The following is a 20,305-nucleotide window of genomic DNA, read 5'->3' on the forward strand; positions in this document are numbered from 1 at the left end:
AGAAATAAACGTTCATTTGAGAAACAGTGTTCCGAGCAATGCCCGGTATCACCGTAAGGTGGGAGGGCTCCCTAGTCCAGGAACCCTCTGGCTTAATCTGCCCTATTGGCCCTGGTGAAAAGTTGTCGCTAGTCTTCCAGGTCCTCGAGGGCGAGCTTGGCCTCCCACGTTTCCGTTAGGTGGTCGTCGTTCGTGTTTGGTGCGTGATTCACGTCCGTCTCCGTTTGCACATCGCTGCTTACATGACACGGGCACTCCAGGAGCAAAAGTGCCAGGGTGTTTGGGACACTGCAGAGCCCGCACATGAAGTTATGTTTCGTTGGGTAGAGGCGGTGCATTAATATTCCATGTGTGCATGTGTTGCTTCGCAGGCGTCTGATGATCACGCTTTCTTCTTTAGTCAGTTTTGGATTTGGTGTAGGGTACTCCCATCGCTCTAGTCTGTAGTGTTGAAGTAGCGACGAATAGGTGTTCTGTACAGCATCCATCTCTTCAACACCCGGTCGGGTATCCTATGGTTCCAGGACAGCCCGGCTGAAGTGCTCGCGGGCAGCGGCATGGGCCGCTTCATTTCCCTGTAGACCCTGGTGATCTGGCACCCATATTACGCAGGTGCATGGGAGTGGAGTGCTTCGCCGTTTAGTGAAGTAAAGTGTATCGGCTAAGACGCGGCTCTTCACATAATCCCTGCAAGCTGCTTGCGAGTCCGTGAAAATCACCGCGGCTTCGGTACATGTGGTTGTGGCGAGAGCGATTGCGGCATCTTGCACTGCTTCAGAGTTGCGTGCCTTGACCGTGGCCGATGCTTACTCTCGGCCTCGATAGTCTACGACGCTGACAGCGTACGCGTTTCTACGCGGACACTTGGCCGCGTCGGTGTCGACTCCGACTCCGAGTATTGAGTACTTGCTGCGATGGCTGAGGTGATCAATGACGTCTTCTTTGAGTAGAAAAGCACATCGTGCGTTGAGACGTGCTGCCTGAAGCCGAACATGGTATCTGGTAGGTGTCCACCATCTTCTAGGCACTGCGTCACGCGGTCATGCACCATGTGTTCGAACAGCTTCCGCACGCACGAGGTGAGGGAAACCGGGCGCAAGTTCTCAATAGTGATAGGTTTGTTAGGTTTGGGGATCATGGTGATCTCCTAGTGCTTCCAAACCGCAGGCAGCTCTCCTTTCTCCCAGCAATCATTGTTGTATAGGAGAAGAGGCGTGGTGGCCTGGTGCGGTAAGTTGCGTAATTGTTTGTTGACTAGCCGGTCTTTGCGCTACAGAAGATTGACAGTTAATATCTACGAATGAACGGTGATAACAGTCATGGGTAATTTAAATGCGAGAGTGTTAAGCAAAACCGACATCGGCAGCGGTGACCCGACGAATGGAAAGAATAAAAATTAGGATCCCAGCAGGAATCGAACCCAAGCATTCCGCGTGGCAATCAGGTATTTTACTACAGAGGTCTATAAACAGGTTTGGAAAAACAGCCAATCCACGCGTAATGTAAATGCAACGTCAACTGTGGTTGTCATGCAGCCTATCTAATTTTACAAGAAAGCAATGAACACTACATATGTTCTCCTACGATGCAGGTGTCCTATCAGAATAACGTCTGTGATTCCACTGTTGGCTCCGCTTTTGTAGCAGTCTAATAAACATCATATTTTTATTCCTATCATTCAGCAAGCTATACTGAAGCATTGCTTGACCACGGAGGAATAAACGACAATTACGTATAATATTCACATTACTGCACCATGAAGTGTACTTAGTATCGATAATACTGACGTATGTACTCTAACGTCAAGGTTGACGTTACGTCACACCACAAGTTACCTTTTAAACGCCTGTGTTGTCGATGTGCCCGGTAAGCCCACGATGCACACACAGATGCTACACTTACAAAAACACGTTGATCCACCTCGTAACGCTTGCCTCGAAGCCATAAAATAAACATAGAAGTACTCGCTGACTGCTTCGCATGAAACCGATTCGCACAACGCGTGGGGTCTGCCGAAATTTTTTTTGGTTAGAGATTCGGAAGCGCACACGAAGAGTAAGTTAAAAATGCATAATAGTTGTGATCAAGAGTAGTAGGGGTCACAGTGTTATGTTTCCCATCTTGCGTTACTTAAGAGCCTCACTTCTCATTAGTGACACCGTATTTGCCGAACTTTCAGCTATATTTATTGTAATAAAAGTTGCTGCTCTTTTCGAAACATTGCTGCTCCTTTCGCTGTCTTACGGAGTTATTTTACACTTCAGCATGTATTTGGACCTGCACTTACTTTATTGGTTTACAGTGCTCATCGACGCATCTAAGTTTCGCGTATTGCTACCTTTCATTTGTTACTAATACAATTATTTTCTTTCCTGCGTTGATGCGTTATTGGTAGTTCTGTTCGTTTGCTTAAAGCTGTTTTATGCCCTGAGTGTCGTCTTTAAAAACTTCTATCAACGTGCTTCATTTTGAACAATACGTTGTAAGTAGTCAGGTTATATTTTGATTACGTGAACGTCCAAGTACTTTTAGTAGAGTTGGTATCATAAAGGCATATTACGTTCGCGTCTATTCTTTGTGCATTCAGGTATGCTTCTCCTAACTTAAAAATTAAGGCAGATTGCCATTAGGGGCACCAAGCCCGAAGGAAGTGTGGCGCTGGTCAGGGTACTTCGTTTCTCTTCGGTTTTCTCTTTCTTGCCTGCTCTCTGCCTTTCTTTTTTTCTTGTTCCGTGTTTTTCTATCTTTTTTTCAATCTTGATGACCAATTATTTCTTCCTCTCTCTTTGTCTGTTTCTTTTGCTTTCTTGCTCTTGCCAAAAACGGCCCTTGTTTTGTTCTCATAACAGCTTTCGCTGTAAAATGCGAAAAACTTGATAGAACGACGACGGAGTGTCTCTTCATAGAACAGCGGAAACGAATGTTCCGGTTTGGAAAGCACCGATAATTAGCGTGTTGAAGCACAGTCATCAACAAGCGAATGCCTCTTGAACAATGCTACTGCTGATGATGACAGCATTCAGTTTGAGCGTAACCATGAACGCATTCGTAATGATGATCAACGACGATAAAGGTGATGACGAACAAGCCGAATTAGAGCTGTGGGCATGCAATGGCCTTGAATGGCGACAGTGACGGTCATGATGAAATCGTTGAACATGAGGATTAAGGCGATCATGATGGCGTGAATGCGCGATGATGATGACAGTGTTCAATCAGAGCCGTTAGCAAGCGGCCACGTGAGCGTTTATGATGGTGATGCTGATGTAATTATTAAGGCGTTGAAATAAAGGTGACGGCGTCGATTATGGTACGCAGTGACGATGGTATTGATTAATGCATTCAAACAGAGCCGTCGGCAAGCAAGGTTCCCATGTAAGATGAAGAAGGATGATGGACCTGGTGCAACAGGTGTTCCCAGCGTCTACATATGTTGACACTTCTTTCCTTCTAGAACAAAAGCTAAGTCTTGCAGGTTTTCGGTTCATTCCCCCTTTCTTATGTATTCTAATTGAATATAAGCAGAAAATATTTACTCGCACAACTGCATTAGCCGTGGGATACAAAGGATTAAATTGGCAGATCGTCTGACCGTCATCCTTCCACCCCGCACAATATCCCTCATACTGCCCCTATTGTGAAGCGAAGCCACGGTGTATCACTGCACCTGGGAATTTCCACAACCACCGGGCTGCCGCCTTATTCCTTCACCCTCAAAATCCTCTTGTGAGACTGTGCTGACCAGCTCAGAGCCGCAGGAGCCGCGTCGGCTTATCCAGCGGGCACGTTGTGTGGCGCGAGCCAATGGGGCCCTGAACTAAGGGATTCACCAAACGAGGATAATCCTTGAGGCCTTCACAAATAAAAGTTATCTCTCTCTGACCATCTAGCACAGCGATAACAAGAATGTGCTGCAGGTGTCGAGTCGTCCGTGAATGTGTGATTAAGTGCGTGTAATCGACGACTACATGATATGAAATAAAAGATATACATCTTAAAGGAGTGCGTCTTCATATAGCTTCAACGTTCAAAAAGTACAATCCTAACCAAGCAATCAAGTCTCATATGCGGCGCATCGGGCCGCTCAGCATTTCTTCGGTTCGTGGCGTGGTCGTTGGCTTTGGATTTTCGCATTAGTTCAGTCTCAATGGGAGAAAGCATCGCGTTCCACCATCTTTCTTTAAGGAATGGGGTTTGAGTTTACTCTCTTAAGATAGAAAATTGGGCGACTTGGATTACCTTTACTGTCAACAGCACAGAAGGACACGGATAAAGAAGAGAATACCCAGCGACACGAGCACTGTCTTTCGGTGAATGTTTCTTCGAACGCGCATGAACTATACCGGCTGTTGCAAAACCAGAAAAATAATGATGACACTACATTGCACCACATACGCAGTCGCCATGGGCGGTGTGCCAGTGCTTATGTATCCGTAGACAGCGCCAGTGCTGGTTCGACCATTCTTTTGTACAGGCGAGCTGTTACAGGCTAAGTCGGAACTTATCGCTGCGTGAGTAGACCAAAAACCCTTACCCCCACCTATGAAGCAGTGGCATAGTTCGGAGCGTTAAAGAGAAACCTCATGTACCCTACATGGAGTAGCGGAAGAAACTATCACGTTAAAAAAAGGCCCGCGGAAAAAAGAGATAAATGAACAAAACCAAATAAGTTTGCCTGGCACAACTGGATTGAACCCGGGCCTGCCCACTACGTGCGAGTCTCTTGACAGGGCCACACAAGCATGCTTGCATGAAGAGAATACATTTAAAGCGACACGAAAGAGCAGGAGTCTTGCCACGAGGAGACGCTTGGTGAGCGAGAAACCGCGCAAAAAGAAAATGCAGGTAGCGACGCCACCTTGAAATTCCCGCACGAAATTTCAACATCAAACTTTGACCTCCATTTTCTCCTCTGATAAACCTATAAAGGCGGAATTAACGTCACTATAGTTTTAAAGGCACACTTTATCAATATAAACCGATACATCATTTCATGTCAGTGCGCCTCTAAACGATACGAATGCGCTCTACCAGCCGTGCAAAACAAATGCGAAAAGACAACACATTCTAGGAAGGTTCCGTTGACTTTCGTGGTAATGGACTAAAAGCCCTCCGCAGGACAAAATAGATCTCGATATGAATAATTGTACATATGAGAAAAATTGCTACTTCGTAAAACTTTACACGCGTTTCACTGTGTGTTTATTAAGGCGCTGCTCATAATGCTGACGATCGTTAGAAAAAAAAAAAACGCCGGTGCCTCGCCCGGAGTTAAAAAAAAAAAGACCTCACAGGGACGTTCATGCAATTTCCTAAGACGACTCGAAGGTGAAAGCCATTTTCTTTTACTATTCACTGGATGTATTGGTCCTCTCCCCTTCCCCTCCGAAGACTTCCTGCCCCTAATGTGGTTTTGCACTGCCTCCAGTATCGGAGGCACCGCAAGCTTTAAGCACATCGCTTTTTTTTTGCACTTCCTCCGTTATCGACAACCTTTGACGAAGGGATGACGTCATGTGACGCAGTGATCGTGTGACGTCACACATTTAGTGATTCATGGCCCCGTCGTGGCGTAATGTTGTGACACCATAATGTGATTGCTTTTTTAATGACTCTGGTTGGCGCCGCGTTTGATGAGGCATCTAAGACATTCGCCCTAAAAATGCTTGAGAGGAAGCTTTCGCAAAGCCTTATCGGCAAAGGTGAAGTCAGCGCTCGTCGACCCTGAAATTGGGAACAAAATGTTATCTTGGGGTGTTGCTCGCTTAGTAATCAAGTTGATTGTAAAAAGACAGGGCGTGCAAACACGGACACAAGAAGGAAGTCAGGACACCACAAACGCCGACTAACAACTGAAGAGACGCACAACGGCTGAAAAGAAAGAAGGCACGAAAACTTATCTGCGCATGCTCATCCAACAGGCGAACCTATCAATCCGGCACGCGTGGCGGTCTACGTGGAAGATAACTGTTAAGGTATTTGATTTCATCTTTATGCAAGTTAATCGACGGTTGGCTCACGCATGCGCTACCACTATTCTCGATATGCCATGCTTCAATCATCAGGCGCGTTTCTTCATTTCTATGCCGGTACAACACTGCGCATTCATCAAATTTTGGCGTGCACTTACAATCTCGACAATGTAAGGATAGATTAGAAGGTGAGCCTCCTGTTAGCGATCTCTTATGTTCTAATAATCTCTGGTTGATGCATCGGCCCGTCTGTCCTCGCTATTAATGCGAACTGTAGGCTTATTATCATATAAGAGATAGTTCTTCCGGAGAAATAACATATCGAAATCAGTATTGATGAGGATCTCTAGTAACGTTTGCCTAGACTTCGAGGATTATTGTACAAGCATGTAAAACAACGGCACACATTAAGCAGGCATCTGTCCGAAAACAATATCGAGTTTGGCGTGTTGTTACCATGGCATTCAAGCTTGTTTGAGTCACTGCCTGCCCTTTTTAAAGTAATTGCAATGTCTCCTCGGCGACCATTCCGAAACTAGCTATACGATATCGCGTAACAATAATGATAAACAGTAGGATGCATGGGTATATAGCAAGGTAAAACTGACTGCATACAGCACAAGACTTTGCACTTTCGTGCATAATGGGTAGCAAAAGAGCAAAAAAAAAGAAAGTACTGAAAATTTCACGGCCCAGTTCTCTCCTCACTTTAAAGGTAATGAACAGTTTCTGAGGACGAAAGATGGTCACATGAGAGTGACTTCTCTTGTCATTTGTTTCTGATGCCGTTTCACACACGTGCTCTGGCAGCCGGAGTGTTCACAAAGACCGAAGAAAGGGCTCGCACACGGCCAAAGACTCTGCAGTCCATAAGGTAACGCGCTTGCATGCACCGGGCAATTGAGCGGACGGGGAGGTCATGTGAGCCTGCCAGTCGACAGAAGACATGCCCACCACACGGAGACAGAAGCACACCAGAGAAGCGTAAACAGTGACCTGCCTTTATATTGAGGTGCCTTTGAAGGAAACCTTATCCTGAGATGTGCGTCATTCTTTATTCAGTACACATGGTGTAGGGGCTCTTTTGCCTTGAGTACATCCTTTCGTTTTATCTTCCTTCATCAGTGCGCTATGAGCCTCACTTTAAACGTTGTGGTGGCTCTCTGAAACTGATGTTTTTCTTTCATATCAGCATTTTGATGTGTTCATAACCGATAACGTTATCAACCGAACCTTATTTGTTCATAAAGATACAATGCTCTAGCCTACTCCAAGAACCCAGAGGAATTGAGCATTTAGTTGTTCCAGTTTGTGGCAGGGGTTCGTTGTGTATTGCGCATTGTGTATGTCTGCTTCCAGGATATTGAAATAACGTTGTCAATGCACTAGCTTTGCTAAGTCCTTAAAATAATGAATGACCTTATCTACACGAGTAGCAAACGCTAAACACGAGCGCATCTTAGTGCTGACACGTGCATATTTTGTTAACTCAACCGCAGCTCCTGTTGTCAATATGGGAAACCAACATGAACGAACAGCTACGGTAGAGGGATTTTTCTCTATGCGCGTATTGAGTCCCATATCTCCCACGAATATTGCAAGCCTTCATCAAAGAGCTAATACAAAAGCACTTATTAGAAATGTGAAAACACAAAGCATACTTGCAGCACTAAGATATAAAAATATTGAATACTCTGTTGGCTGCAAAAGAACAGATCAAACGTTTCTTGAGACACACCTGACAAGAGTCAGTGTGATAGACCGGCATATGAAGGATACGTGTACCCGCCGCATATTACGTGATCATGAAGCGTATGAAATACGGTTCGTAGGTTTGAGTGTTAGCGAAAATTCGCCTTGTTCTATGCAATACGTATTCAAAAGAGACCCGGAGAACGTATTTTTGCAGAGACGGAGACATTTCTCACTGTCCACTAACTAAGATATAAGAAGGAAATGTCTACTGCAGAAAGGTAATACGCAAACACAACACACTGAGCCTGACAGAGTACGTAACTCATAACGACACTGCACAAGAAAAGCTCCGGCAGAGGCAGGATTACTTCCTTTAAAGATTCCTTGCCAATGTGCCTCGCAGGCGAAACCACCTTCCTTTGACTAATGGTGGAAACGAAGGAACAATAATTAAAAAAAAATCACAGCATATCCACGGAGTGAATGATGATGAGTGGGCGAAGCTGTGGAGGTTCATCGGTAAACCGTGAATCTTCCGTGAATTCTGCCCAGTACATCATCACCGACGTGAGATCGGGCGCGTTTATACTAAAGGTTCGATGAGTTATGACGACTTGCAGCTCACTTTAATTTTACATGTACGCTGTGAATTTTCATTGTTTAGAAAACCATTGCTTTAGAAAACATCTGGCGTCTTTCGTTAAGCAGCTGGCGTCTTTTCGTTTTGCTTTAGAAACATCTGGCGTTCTTTCGTTTTGCTTTTAGAAAACATCTGGCGTCTTTCGTTGGTTTATTTCATCAATCAACGGCGTTTTGAACAAAATTTTCATTGTTTAATCACGCACAGGAGAAATCTCAGCAGGCACTACCTTGGAGGTAAACAATGGCTGCTAATGGGAATGAGAGACAGAAGAAGTCGGCTTTTAGCTAACACTTACACTTCTGCTTCTACTAACGTTTCCTACTGGAACATGCCAATGGCTGCTAATGGGGAATGAGAGACAGAAGAATTCGGCTTTTAGTTAACGCGCACGCTGCGAATTTTTTATTGTTCAACAACGCACAGGAAAAATCTCCCACCGGCACCACCTTGGAGGTCAAGATCTGGTACTAGCGTTACGACTGGTTACGCACTACTACGACTACGAGGGACGAAAGGGTGCCGCCTTAAGGAGCTTCGCCCCTAAAAATATACGGAACAGCTCGTGCCCCGCAAAGGTTTGCCCCCGATGCCAATATAACGTACGCGTGTCAAAGCCAGCCGAATAAAACAGCAGTCAGAAGCTGAAGGCGTATCGAATTCATACCAAGAGAACTCCGCGCGAGAAATGTCGTTGCTGTCTCCTCATCCATTCAACTCACAATAGTCGTTGAGACAAGCTCGTTAGAACTTTAGGTGAGAGCGGCAGAAAAAGTGCAGTAAGAAAAATAAGAGCAACACAAACCTCTGGAACGTATACGAGCTTTTTTTGTAGTCAAGGACCTCAGTGGGAGGAAATAAAATGCCCCCACCTCCCCGAAGGGAATCGTTAGGAAATGCGAATGCATTTCTTGCGCCGAGAGTACATGGCGTAGTAATTTTAATGGCGTAAAGCTGAACACATCGACGCGCTCAAGTGTCTCCCTTTAGGGCGCCCCTTTCAACGAACGCTTCCTACGTGCGTTCGTAATCACCTCAGGGATGTTGCCACCGCCTTCAATGCAGCACAAACGCGTTTAGAACGCGCTGTTTTCAGGCTGTGCCAAGGCAGCACAAACGCTACAAACGCGTTTCAAACGCACTGCATTGAGGCGGTGGCGCAGGTAGGAGAGAGAGCGAACGGCGAGAGAAGGAGCGGCGAACCACTGCACCTACCCTAAAAGTAAACTGTACCGCTGTCCATTTGTATTATGGGCGTCCAACTACGGCCGGTCTTTACCATGACGTAACGGTTAAGACGAACCAATGAAAAATGCAACATGGCGCCGTTCTTGACGAGAGGCGAGGTACCACTGCACCCAGAGCCGTATATTCCTTACTGCACCGAGACCGAGATCCGTCAATTCGAATTTCCTGCGGTGTTTGTTCCTTCCAGAAGAGAATTCCTACTGTTATCCGCACGTACCCAGCATCATCCTCGCCGGTTGCCATCCGATGCAGTAGAAGCTTGTGACTGTGCCGCGTTTGAAGTGCAGCGAAGCGGCAGCAGCTCGGAGTGTTTTACAACGCTTTAGCGCGTTCCGTCGTTTCGGCAGCGATAAGTTGCAACACGGCGTGTGTTCCCTCCATTGCTCGGATACACCAAGCATATCGCCTGGGGGTAACCACATCGGCGATTGTCGTCGCGTTCATTCGAGTGCAGTGAGGTGAAAGTGAAGTCGGAATGTGCGCGTCTGTGTACAATTTACCGCCCGCAAAAGCCATGGCATTAGCGTTGCCACAAGTGCGTGTGTATGTTACTTGGAGCTCGCAACGTGGGAATCTTGGTGATCTATCGTGATATGCCCCGTGCTGTGTTCCTATATGAGTGACGTATGTGCGGACGAAGCCTGAGAGAAAGAAAGCGACCAACATAACCCGTTAGCGCAACACAATGCGAAAGTAAACAAACCAGGTGTGGAGAATATGCAGTGGTGTGTGCATTATAGGAAGATAATTGCGGTCGTCATCCGGTGCGTGTGTCATTATGTGACGTGTGCCTATTAGCGCAGTGGCGTCGTCTTAACGGAATCCAGTTCCACCAGCCCCGAATGATGTGCAAGCTTGAAGTGCCCGTCGCGTAAGTATCGCGCTCGATTCAATGAGAAACGCCGTGCGAGGTAATCGTCTACAAACCGTGAAATGATGCGCTCGCTGTGACACGTCGATTGCATGGAATGTGATCGTAACTGAAGTGACGCCGCTAAAACTATTATTGAGTAAAAAAAAGATTTTGTTTTTAATGGTGTTGCATCATACTTCACGATATCATATTTGGAATTCTTGTTTTTGTCTAACGTGCGTTTTTTAGCATATCTCGTGTATTGTGTGCATGTAATACGCAATGATAATTTGTTTATATTAAACTCGTGAAGCTTACATTGCATAGACCCTTTTTTAAGCGCTTATCACTTCTTGTGAAGCCTCACACCCTCACTATGCTTCACGAACAAATGAGGAGGGGGGATCCGGAGAGGTGGGGCTGGACAATGTACGAAAGGAATGTACTTTCTGATTGTGTCAACCGATATTATCTCTATAGATATCTATATGTTTTCCTTTTTTTTCTTCGAGGATGCACGTGTTTTTTCTATGTCCGAGTGTATACGTGTGGTCTTTTGGCTACTGATTTTTTCATTTCTACGTTTTTATTATTTATTTTTTTTTCGCTCTACCTGCACGGAGGACGGTGCTATCAAAGCGCACGGAAGCCTCATAAATGTTGTCTTGATAAAGATTGGTCTCCGATTGAAACGTTCACAAATAAACTGTCTTTTGAGAAGCGTGTGTCCTTTTCCTATTTGTCTTACGGCAACCAATGACAGCCTCTCACAACCTACGTAAATATATATATACCTTCGCACAGACACACACATATATAAAAGGTAGGGGTCTTTTTTTTCTAGCAAAAGTGGGCCCCCCTGCTGTAATGCCCACTGGGGGGCGACGCAGGTATGTAATAAATAAATAATAAATTAATTAGAAACGAAGGGCTTAAGGAGTTATGGCAGTGCCAGTGCAAGTTGTCGAAGCGAGAAACAATCCCACGTAAAACTTTTAGTCAATGCCAATTGAGCCGCGTGCATCTCCTTGGCGTGAACGTAACGGCAACGCATACAATGGCCCCCACAGGTAAACGCCGTGTGTGCTACACGCTTTCATTTCGTTGAAACAAGACGTCAAATGAAGCCTTGACGTTTTCCTCAAACACGATTACAAGCACGGCGACTAGAGACGCAAATGCGGTATTTACGGCAACACAAGAGTCGAAATTCACGAAGGCAATCCAGACCACTTCGTCATACTTCGCTTTCAGTCACAGTTGCCATGGTTACAGCAGACAGTGAAGAAAACTGGCGGAGATAGTTTCGAAAAATAATTACAAACGACCTTACTAAATGTGATTACTGTCCCTATTTTGTTCTGTGAAACCATAAAATAACGAATCCTTTATTTAAGTTTTGTGTTAAATCTGGCATTCTTTGTTTTAATACCATAATAGGTACTTCTCAGAAACATCACCTCTGAGATGTACAATACTTCGTATAGACTCCGAGATGAACGCGGCGGGGGGTGCGATTTAAACAACACATATATTATCATGCTGACACTGAACTCCGTGCCTTCATAATTTATTCTATCTAGCTTTGCTTTCTTCATTTCAATATCACTGCAGTATTGCAAAATAAGGTTTATATACGTGAAAATTATTGCCATTGTTTAGGAACTACTTCGTTTATAGCGCGGAGGCATGCACAATATCAGCAATGCGGCCTCGTGGGCGGAGCTTATATTTATTCTTAGGTTGTCACCGACTATAGGCAATTACGTGCAACACGCCGAAGTGTTGGCGAGCGCTATAACGCGAGAGCGAGTCCATTCTTTAGCGTTAGAATGCAGCAGGTTCATCATTTCTAACAACTGGGACAGTCTGAATTTAATTTTACGGTTGCACCATTTACAAGCTCCAAACTTGTGTTACTCTTCGTTTTCCGATTCGGCTACACTGGCGAATAACGTTATTCTGATCAATACTATTATATCGCCTTCAGGCGGTTACTTAAGGCTCGTCCTAATAGTCGCTCTATGATAAATGCTAAAGGCGTTACAAGTTGGATGAAAGACGGGAAAACGAATGCAGCGCACTATAAAGGCCGGCAATAGCAACCAATCTCTGCTCTCGTTACGCTACATCACAAAATGTCGATTACACAATTAGATTACACAATTACACGATTAGACAAAAAGACTAACCAATGAACTTCAAGAATATTTATTTTGCGTTATGCAGCAGTTTCTTTATAGCCATGATCGTCTTACGGGACAGAGGAATAGACGGATGGACGGAAAGCTGTCACGATAAATTGACATTGAAGTGATTGCATCGTGTTGAAGAGGTGGCTTTTCAACGCATAACGGAAGCCGACATGAAGGATTGTACGCATCGGGAAAAATAATACGTTTCAAAGCATTTTTAGACCGAAGCCCTAGATGCCCCATGAAACGCGAGAATTGGTCGTCGGCGTCCTGCATCGGCGGCATCAGCACGATTTATGCAAAAAAGTATCATCGAGGGATGACATCAGCACGTGATGTTGCCATGACTTCACAAATCACCAAAATGTGTGACGCCGTCATAACGGCGTAATGACACCACAGAACGTGATGTCACACGATGACGTCATCACATGACATAGTCGCTTGATGAAAGGTGGGCCGATCACGGAGGCAGTGCAGTACCAGTGGAGGTGCAGGAAGCTTTCTCACGGGTGACGGGGCAAAATGAATAGTTCGACTGAGAAGAAAAAAATGTCTTTTGCATCCATGTCCTCTTAGGCGAATGCATGAGCAACCCTGCGAATTTTAGTCACACTCGCCTTTTCGGGGTCACGGATATGCGCCTTCTGTGGGACTGATGAACGTATGGGAAAAGATGAAGGACACCATGCTGATGCCATCCGGAAACAGCTTTCAATGGAGGACCCAGCCTGCAATAAAGATATACGCTTACACATTGCTTAGATCTCTAAAAGGATGTTCTGCAAGAATTTTAAAGCGAAGCTCTTTACCGGTAGTCGATGCACGGGGGAGAGGAGGGCACGGCTAGCGTCCGTATAGGGCTTGACGGCTATGGGAACGAAAACACAGAGGGGAGAAGGAGAAAGATTGTGTCGCTGCCTCGGTATAGCGTGGTGGCGGTGCTGCGGCATGAAGAACAATGCGAGAGACCGAAAATGCCGTGGCGGTGCGGCCCGATCACTCCATAGGTACAACCAGAAAGCGTGGCCAGCAGCAACACGAACACTGAGAGTGAAAGCGCATCCTGAAAAAAAAAAACTGCCCCCCACTTCCCCGAAGGGAATCGTGAGGAAATGCGAATGCATTTCTTGCGCCGAGAGTACACGCTTCTCAGTCACTTATGTTTAGCCTAGCTTGACAAAAAGCTACATAGCATGTCCTCTGACGTAGGTACGCGGCGAATCTTCAGGTTCGTCGAAGATTACCTGATCATTTTCAAACGCGACCGAGCTCCCTCTGAACCTCCATTTGCTAACGTACTGAACTTGTTTCGACAGTGCCCAGACCCTTTGCCGTTAACGCATAAACTGCCTACTAATGATGGGACGCTCCGCTTCCTTGATAGCAAGTTCACGTTCCTTGATAACCGGACCTGCTGGCAGTATGATCCAAGGGGCAACAAGCAGTTTTTACCGCTCAGCACATCTCACACCGAACTTATTAAAAGAAGCATCGTTAGACACTGCCTAGATAGTGCTATCAGCAAATCATGGGAACACTGTGTAAAGGACAGTCTCTGGAAGCAGTGCTCCCACCTCTCGAAAGCTGGCTACCCCGTGCACGTCCAGGTGTCAGTCGCCGAGGCCTTGATTAGGAAATACCGGCACGCTAATCAAGGTCGTCGTTCCAACGCTTATGCCGCGCGAAACAAGATAGCTGTTGTGCCGTACATGCACAAAATCTCGCTCAACATAAAACGGGAGGCGTCACGTGCTAATGTGCAGGTAGCTTTTCCCGCCCCGTGCAAGCTTAATTCTATTTGCAGACTGAGTAGTCCAGCACCGCAAAGCGCATCTGCTTGCCAGATAAGACATAGGACTCAGTTCGTGGACTGTAGAGAGGCGGTCGTGTATCAGATTCCCCTCTCTTGCGGAAAGCAGTACGTCGGACAGACGGGGCGCTGTCTGAACGACAAGTTACGAGAGCACTTTAACCTTGTAAAGAAGGGTAACGATGGCTGGCTCGCGATGCATTGCAGAGCTTGTGGGTGCGTGACAGTTTTCGAGATCACCAAGGTGTTATTGACTAACCGTGACGAACTAACGAGACTAATATTAGACGGCGCCAAAATCGCAAAGTTGGGTAGCGATTGTGTAAGCACGTCGTCCCTGTCCCTGTCGGAACAAGAATTGTATTTTTTGAACATGCATTAGTTTTGTGATTGGTGCGCATATCTTGTATAAAAGTTTATGATAAGGAGATATCACTTGTCAGCACGTCACCTGTTAAAATCAGAATGACAAAAAATTGGCCGCGTATCTGCGTGCTTCGCTGCAAATGTCGTGTAAAGACGATAGAAGAGGCGCTGTGTGAGATATGGACGCCATCTGGAAATATGTCGGGAAACATGAGAGCTGTGTTGCGTGCTGGTAGTCCCGGCGCAGCAGCAGGCGAAGGCCGGCGGTGACCAACGCGACCGGCGGGGACGCCAGCCAGCCCGAAAACGCGGTTTGGCGCGAAGCGCTGAAGCAGAGAAACGTCCGCACTCAACGAGTACTCTCCACACACTATTTTATTTACACGTCGCCTGGGTAAAACAGGAACGCCAGAGCGGCGCCTACAACCGGCAGCCTGAAGGCCGCCCACAACGCTGCTTTTTCATTTTTTAAATATGTTTTTTCACCTTCTTGGCCTTCTCAAAACTTAAGTTTTTCAACACCAACCCATGGCATTCGTACAGTGCAATACAGAACCGAAACCGAAACACAACAATGAGCTCGTGCGAAGGGCCCGGAGGAAGGCAAATTTCAGCGCAGTCGCATTTTCAGCTTTGTTGAAACAGCGCTCACTAGACGACGACGAAGTAAAAGAAGGCACAGGACAGGCAGCGCCTGTCCTGTGCCTTCTTTTACTTCGTCATCGTCTAGTGAGCGCTGTTTCAACAAAGATGAACGCATACCAACTCGCTCAAGCTTCCATTCTTATGCATTTTCAGCGCAGCTTAAGAAACTAGGGTCCTTAAAATTACGTATGTATGCATTTTCTATTAAAGGAACACGCCACCTAATACTTACCTTGTGATGTTGCACCTCAGATATGCATGATATTTACTTTTTGATCGACAACGTTCACAAGTATGAACAGCCGTACCAGTTCAAGACGGCTGGCCCTTGGGCAAGTGGTTCAACTTTGGCCGAGTGGCTGAATCGAGGGACGTGCCGACAAACAGAAAGACAGACAGGCAGGCAGAAAGACAGACCAAAATTTCTGCGTTTAAGTTCCCCAAGAAAGACTATCGTCTTTAAAAAAGTACTTCTCTGCGCGTGACATCTGGCTGTAGCGTTTGAGCATCACCACTGTACATATTGATTATTCGGTTCAAACAAGCGAATTTGTTGTAAGTTAGCGCACGTGCTGTGTCCTCCCTTCTCGTACTTGTGTCATTCTGCGCTGAATTTTTTCCTAATGTCTTACCAACAAGGCCGAATTTCTCCCCATGTGAGACGGCCCGGCTCTTTGACAACGGTACACTACTCTATCTCACAAGCTAATTGTAGCAGGGTGCAGCTATGAGGTTTGAGCAAGCCACATGCTTGTAGAGCACAATATAGTTATATTTGTAATATCAATGTAATTCGCAAAGTTAAGATAACAGCGTTTGTTTGGCACGTGCTACGTCACAGCTCTACGTGATAACCTAATCACAATCACAACATGTCCGTCGTATGCCTTGCATTTTTTTATGGCTGCGCATATGCTGACGCGACCGCCGGCTTCCACCAGAACTCGCCCTTGCTACTTGCCAATGTCCTGACAGCAATATGTGATCGGTGAAAACGGCTATCGCTTTGTTTCATCTCTTGCTGAGAACCAAGTGTGATGTATGTTTTTTTCCTTATTACTGCGATAAGCAGCTTGTTTAGCCACGCCTGCTAAGCCTTCTCCCTGAGAATTTGAGACTGAATCTTAAAAAAAGTGCAGAATTGTCACGAATACATCGCTGTCGAAGCGTCAGGACGCAAATACAACGCAAACAGAAGCGTCGGTTTAGAACTTATTGGTCACAGAGCCTACAACGGCGACTTTATAAATTAGAGGCAGAATTAACGAGCTTGGAGCTGTGCCTCCATGTTTTTTTGCCCGCCCTGCCGTTGTTACCCAACGCTAAGAGCGTTGGTTGCTGCGGTGTGCTCGCTCTACTCGCCCCTTCATGAGCGCCGAGCCTATGAGAACGCCGAGCAGACGACGCGGCCTGAGTGAACACATCGTGACGGATTTTATTTATTCGTATTGGTGAAGTGGCCCCGTAGCCTTCACTGTGCTGAAACCAGCTTGTAAGATGAACTATATAGATCCGGCGCAACACTTACCATACGTGCCGCATGCGAACCGCAACGCTAAGTCAGCATATTTGTAACTTTAGTGATCTGGCCATGTTACTTGAAAGCACGGAATGTACAGGCTGTTTCATACTTAGGGGAAATCTCGGAGCGCCTGGCATCGTGATGCGACTAGCGCTGCAATCGCGCACCGGCTGCAGCTCGCGCGTGCGCAGACGCTTCAAGGGTGTTGAATTGTACATCTGCTGACTCCCGAGCTGCTGGCGGCGAGTTTTCATAGGAACGCGTCCCCAAGGACGCGTTCCTACGAAAACTGAACACGCGCAGGCCCAGAAAGCGGCAGAACACAACTTCCACAATAATATTCTCGCTTAAAACTTGCAGTAATTTGATGAACATTTCTCAGTCAGTTGACGATGACGCCTGCCAGTAGATGAACTGTTTCGAATATTTTACTAGTAGCACCTCAATGTAAGATGTACGACTAAACGTGTGATCAAATATTTTAGCAGGAGGATCGAAAGGTGGGCCAGAAAATATTTTAGATGCGACGTATCTCTTGCTCGGGGTTATGTCACGGAGCGTGGTAATCTGCACGCCGCGTAGTAATCCGCACTCACACTACGCATGCGCAACTCTCCTCCTTCCCTCTCTCCAACAGCTGCGCGTTACTCTCTCCACTTCTCTACCAGCACCTTCTTGCACTTCTCCTGCGTTCTCGCTTCTGCTCTCACGGCGCATACGCTACTCTCCTCCTGTAGTCTCCTCTCCTTCAAGTGGTAGAGCGCTGCGCGCGTTCAGTCCAGCGCTTGCCTCGATTGGCTCCTCTGAAATGCGGGCATGACATGCCGAAATTCTCTCCTGCGCAGCGCCGCGATGAGGGCCAGTGCATGCGCGTCTCCTCCCCCTCTCTCTCGTCTCCTACGCTGTCTCTCTCTCGCACGCCTGCCGACGTTCCCCGCACGCCCTGTGAGAATTAACCGCCAGGCTAGTGGGAAGACACGACGCGCGTAGTGTTCCTCTTCGCGTTCCACGACGCGAGGTCGGTAGCATGCCCAGTGAACGCCAACGGCTCCAAAACCGCTGCAAAAGCTCCGGCTTTGCATCGCCTCATGGTCTCCTTTAGCGGGAGATGGTGTAACTTTTTTACAGATTTGTTGTTATTATTTGAAGATGCATTTATTAAAGCTGCATTAAAGCTGCATGAAGAAGGTGCAATTAATAAAAGACCGTGAAAATTTAGCGTACACAATATCTGAATTAGCTTTGCCTTTATGGTAAACTTACCCCCGTATTCATAAACGCTGCTTGACTTGAACTTGACTTGCCACCGTCTTCAACGCGTTTCGAACGCACTGCCTTTAGGCGGTGCTGAGGCAGCACAAACGCGTTTCAAACACGCTGACTTGAGGTGGCAGCAAGTCAAGTTCAAGTCATGAAACGTTTCTGAATACGGGTGTTAGAGGTAAAATTTGTGGACTGGGAAAGTGAATTCAGTGAGCCTTGGTCATTTTTAATTTGTTAGGCCGTACACAAATAACAGTGCGTATTTTGTAGTAAGCTTGACGGTTAAATTTTAAATAAACCCCCAGAATTTGGGGTCTCTACGGCTACATGTATGCGACAGTGAAGACCGGAACTCGACACAATCTTCATGAAACAAAAATTGCGCGAACACTCTATCCAACCAGGACTAGCATATTCGCAGGTGGTCGTGACGCTGACGAAGGAAGCAGTCAGCGTGTTCAAGACGAAACTTTTATTTGGGCAAATATGTGCCCCGGAAACGAAAAGTCAAAGTGCAAGCAATAGACGCTGTACTCCGATGGTTACGAACAGGGCATCGGCCGTCGATAATCTGATGCGCCGCAAGGCGCGTCGGCATTTATACAAGCGGCATCGAACGTCACAGCCTCATCGCTGGTGGCCGCGTTTCTCGAGAATAAAGTCAGCAGTTCCCGTTTGCGCGCTCAAGCCTAACAGATGATCTTAAAATAATCTCGAATGTTCCCAACATTCTAACGCGGTTTGCGCAAGGCAGCAGCTACACGCGCAATAAATCTTCGAAAGGAATGAGCATGTGTGGCGATGTGATGCACCGTTCAGAACGTACAAAAACGCTGAAATAAATTATCGTGAAAGCGCCATGATACGACAAAATATTAGGAAAAGACGCCTAAAGTCGACATTCTAATTGTTAGTATCGTAGGATAGCACTAAAGTGCGTAAGTAATGTAAAACGTAGAAGGAACATTGCATCTGATGAAGCCTTAAAATGAAGCGCTGCCGATATTGTAGGGAACTCGATGGCGCGATTGCACTTTTGAAGTTTTCTAGTGCAATATTGAAGCAGCTGCGGCTAGACAACATAGATAGGTGGGAGAGGTCTTTATCAAGGGGGCCTCAGATGCCTCATCAAATACGAAAAATGAGCGTCGGAGTCGGCGCCCCGCGTCGGCGGTGGCAAAACAACTGTTGCGAAACATCATCGTCACATGATGACGTCACCATATGACGTCAACGCAGGACATCGTCGCTTGGTCAAATGTTTGAGGATCAATAGAAAAACTAAGAATAAAACGGCTTTCGCCTTCGAGTCGCTTTAGGCGAATGTATAAGGGAACTCACGAGTGCTTTCTAAGGTGGTAACCGAATCTAGAAAGTGTACGTGCTGCACTCGAGCCTAGACAGGTGCGCACTCTCAATGGAGCCGACTAAACAGGACTTCTAAATTAGTGCTCATTACTTTCAGCAGCAACAGTAACGCAGGTTTTGAAGGCAACTTTTTCGTGAAAATATGGGCTTAAATTTAAAGTGATCCCGACTACGGAATGCTAGAGAGTTATTTTCCATAGCAGACGTGAAGCCTTATTTGAAACTCAATATTTGTCAGACGCACCTGTACATGGATTGGCTGAACTATCACTATAAACGCCATCCGCTTACGCCCGTAGGATATGGCCTCTACTAAGTAGAGTGGAGTTGGGTGGCAGAAACCGTAGGAGCTGTGGAAGTTGGCATCTGCAGAATGCTAAATGTTAAAGGAGCATTTTTGCGTCCACGTGTAGTTATCGACCCCCTAGTACCGATTCACCACTGAAAATCTCACGGGGTGATGAATAAATATCTGTGATCTTGATTCTCAACACCAGTATCGAGAACGGTTCAAAACGGTGTGAAGCCCGCCACTTTGCAGCGCTGGCTGCGCTGCCGCGAGGTCACTAACGTGGTCACGCCCCGAAAGGACCCCCATCTGATCGCGTGGCCACACACAAAATAGTGACGCGAGTTTCAGCTGTCATTTAGTCTGCTAGACATGGGCGTGTAGGCATGTCTTCGTCACTACCACCGTCGTCACCGCCGTCATCAGTGTCTGCAAA

Source organism: Rhipicephalus sanguineus, chromosome 9, assembly GCF_013339695.2.
Source record: "Rhipicephalus sanguineus isolate Rsan-2018 chromosome 9, BIME_Rsan_1.4, whole genome shotgun sequence".
In the NCBI taxonomy this organism is placed as follows: Eukaryota; Metazoa; Arthropoda; class Arachnida; order Ixodida; family Ixodidae; genus Rhipicephalus; species Rhipicephalus sanguineus.